Source organism: Oryzias melastigma, unplaced genomic scaffold, assembly GCF_002922805.2.
Source record: "Oryzias melastigma strain HK-1 unplaced genomic scaffold, ASM292280v2 sc01838, whole genome shotgun sequence".
Classification (NCBI taxonomy): domain Eukaryota; kingdom Metazoa; phylum Chordata; class Actinopteri; order Beloniformes; family Adrianichthyidae; genus Oryzias; species Oryzias melastigma.
In genome coordinates, this window is record NW_023418418.1 from 17,247 (window position 1) to 20,854 (window position 3,608).

A 3,608-nucleotide genomic window follows, 5' to 3' on the forward strand; every position below is an offset into this window, starting at 1 on the left:
CTGTCCGAGCAGCACCTTCCAAGTGTTCGAACACAATCTGAGCTCGTTCCTTTTCTGTCATTCCCCTTGTGTGTGCTAAAGTTCTCATTTGTTCCATCCATTCATCTAAAGTCAATGAATCAGAATCATCACATTTCCCTGAAAAACATGGCAGCTTTTTGTCCTGCTGCACATAAACTACTGGGGATGGTCTTACAGTCTGAATGTCCTCTCGGGTTGTTCTTGATGTTGAAGGTCCCTCCGCGTCACCGCTTGTTGCTCTTAAAGCTGCGAGTTCATTTTCCAAGTCCTTGATCCTCTGAGACATNGTCAATTTAGAGGGCAAGTTGGAAAGGTTACATTTAGAGCCAACAGGAGAACCTCAGTTTTGCTGCAATTATGTTGTAATGAATTAGATGAGAACCAAGATCGAGCTACAACTTGTGAGGGTGGTGGGGGGTATAAAGCTGGGTGGAATTGTACATTATGTGAGCCGAACTAGGTGTAAAACAACAACTCTGACAGTAGTGGCGTGTACAATATTTTTATTTAACCCAGCCTTCCTGACAAAGTTGGTCTTCCTGCAGGTCATAAGCTTTACTGGTGAGCACTACTTCACCACAGGCTCAGGAATGGGGAAAAGTGACAAAAAACAAAAAAGAATTAAATGTGTTAGCCCGCCCTAACAATCTGCTTAATCACAAATTAATCTGCCTGGAGCGGACTAACAAACATTTCATTATAACGACTCAAGGCCTAAATTACAAGGACAGCAGGCTACAGCAATGGCACTAAAAAGAGAAATACAAAACATTACCACACATGATTTACAAAACTTTTAATACATCTAAATTTGACGCATGATTAAAAGTGCTGCCACCTGGTACGTCGTCACACCCTCACGCCCAGTCCACTCTCACATAAAAATACAGATGCTCCTAAAACAAGATAGAAACAAAACCAATTAAGGATTAAAAGAATCATTACAAAAATACAGCCAATCTTACAATAAAACATCAGTCTTACCGGGACTCACTGAAAGAGCTTCCCATTCAACCTGGTCAAACACAGGAAACTGGCATTACCTTGCTTGCTCTCTCAGCCTTCTTTTTAAAGGACTTATGACAGCGCCCTCATGTGGTGCCTCCTGCAACAGTATGTAATCTTTGTCTAAAAGTGTGAAGCAATGCTAAGAATGGTGGTGATAATGAAAGCGTTAAATTATTTATCATTATTTTCTTTGATGACATGCTGACAATAATGTGTTGTTAAACTAACAGGAAAAGTAAAAGGGGCGAGCTTTAATAAGCTCAGCTTCTGCCCGCTCCTTTACCAACATGCCCAAATTTTCTTTGAAATGTTCTCATGCTATTGTTATGTTATGTTATGTTTTCAAGATGTTTTTCTTTTCTTTGATTTATTTTTTAATTATGTTTTTTATTTTTTTGCTGAATTGTTATTGGCATGTTGGAAAAATAAAATCAAATCAAATCTAAAATCAATCAGTGTAGCGACCAGCGTGTTTAAAATGTCTTAAGCAGAAAAAAGCGTCTCAGCATCATCTCTGTGCAGCCTCACGTTACATTACGTTATGATTATGATTTGTATGAATGAGTTATAGTTATAGAGCTACATATTTTTGACACACTGGAGCTTCCAGCTTCTCCTGGAGGAATGTTCTGCTGAACATGGTGACCTCCTTCACTCTGAGGTCAGAGGACTCAGCAGAGACAAAGTTCTGCAGCACTTCCTCTCTCTGCTCAGTGAAATCAAGGATTTCATGGAAATGAGGAGAGAGGATACTTCTTTACTGGGAGACACTGATTGGTTGTTGGATCAGGTTTATATGTGACATGATCAGAGCTGTTAAGACCTTCAAAGTAAAGCTCAGTTTCTACATCCAGCAAATCAGAAACNAACGGCGGCTCGGGAGAATTGTACATATTCCACGACTTTGCACTCTTAAAATAATGTGTATAATATACGGCAAACACACTTTTTGCTTGCATATGATACGCAACGGTAGAGAATGGGTTGCACCGGCATACAATATACACAACTTTTTAGGTTTCGTTTTGATCACGTGGTCAGAAATCCTCCGGCTCTTGTTGTGATTATAAGCTGTGAATTATCTGCACCACTAGGTGGCACAAGCGGTTGGTTTGGGAGTTGTTGTAACTGCATGACTGATGTAAAAACTGCAGAAGAAGTCGGATTAAAAACAGATTAAGATTCAGCAACTGCATGGTCTGATTATTAAGAACACGAACACAACATGGTACCAGGAGTAAACTGAAAAAGCGACATGGATCTAAAACCGCCAGAAAGTTTGAAGCTGACGGGGAATGTCGACGAAAATTGGCGAACCTTCAAGCAGCAGTTCCGCCTGTACGTAGCGGCCATGGGACTCGAAACAAAGCCGGAAGCTAGGAAGGTAGCGCTATTGCTAACGATAGCAGGGGCTCAAGCCATCGAAGTATTTAACACATTCGTGTTTGACAATCCTGGTGATGAGGAAAAGTTGGATGAAGTGCTGAGTAAATTTGATGCTCACTGCTCACCGAAAAAAAACGAGACGTACGAGAGATACGTGTTTCGGTCTCGCACGCAGAGGACGCATGAACCGTTTGATAGCTTCCTGACGGATTTGAGGCTAAAGGCGCAGTCCTGTAACTTCGCAACGCTGAAGGACTCCATGATCCGGGATCAGATTGTCTTCGGAGTGGAGGATAATAAAATCAGAGAGAGGCTACTACGGGAGACGGAGCTGACGCTGGCCGGCGCCATAAAGATCTGCCAAGCGAGTGAGTTGTCCCACAAACACGTGAAAACGTTCAATGAGATGGCTACGGTGGTTTCAGCGCAAGTGAGCGATGCTGTGACAGCAGTCGGAGCGGTGTCATATCAGCGAAAAAGGCGCACACAGACCAGGCCTACACAACAGACGGAGGAGTTCAGTTGCAGACGCTGTGGCTCACAGCATAAGCCCAGACAATGTTCAGCTTTCGGTAAGCAATGCTCTAGCTGCCAAGGCAAAAATCATTTTGCTAAACAATGTTTCTCCAAACGAAAAGAGGGAAAGAAAGGAAAAACAGTCAACTTAATTGAGGAACCTGATCTCAGTGAAACATTCTTTGTTGGTATAGTGAACTGTGAAAATGAACAAGAAAATGTGGTAAGTGGAAAAAAGGATGAGTAGATCGATTGCACACAAAGGCAGGAGGCGTGGTTCTGAGTTAAAAAAAATAAAATTTTTATTACAAAAGTTCTAAAAATCAATTAAAAACAAGAAATTTCAGTAAAACATTCACACACTGAATAGGGGAAGGATCCGTTTAGCTGAGGCCCGTTAGCTACGCGAGGTGGAGGCCCCCAAAACAAAACAACTAAAATGTAATTCACCCCAAGCTCGTGATATGACACACTCACACGTGAATCCCTTCACCAGGACACGACACTCCAAACGAGGGAAACCTCCACCTGGGCACAAGACTGGGTCCTCAGCACTGAGGGAATGGCGAAAAACAAATAATTAAAATCCACACACAAAAAGAAATATAAATAAAAACAGAACACTTTAAGAAGAAGTGGGAGCTGAGCTGATCGGCTCGTGCAGCTCCACTTCACCA

The 3,608-nt window shown here is 42.0% G+C and overlaps 1 long non-coding RNA gene across 1 annotated transcript; it reads right to left on the bottom strand.

The window, feature by feature from the left end:
• Nucleotides 1-802: 802 nt before the first annotated feature.
• On the bottom strand, nucleotides 803-1,834 carry LOC112138757. Its single transcript, XR_002917839.2, has 2 exons — nucleotides 1,006-1,834; nucleotides 803-917 (listed from the first exon to the last, which is right to left on the bottom strand). It is a non-coding gene; the product is annotated as an uncharacterized LOC112138757 (long non-coding RNA).
• Between the last annotated feature and the right edge of the window lie 1,774 nt (nucleotides 1,835-3,608).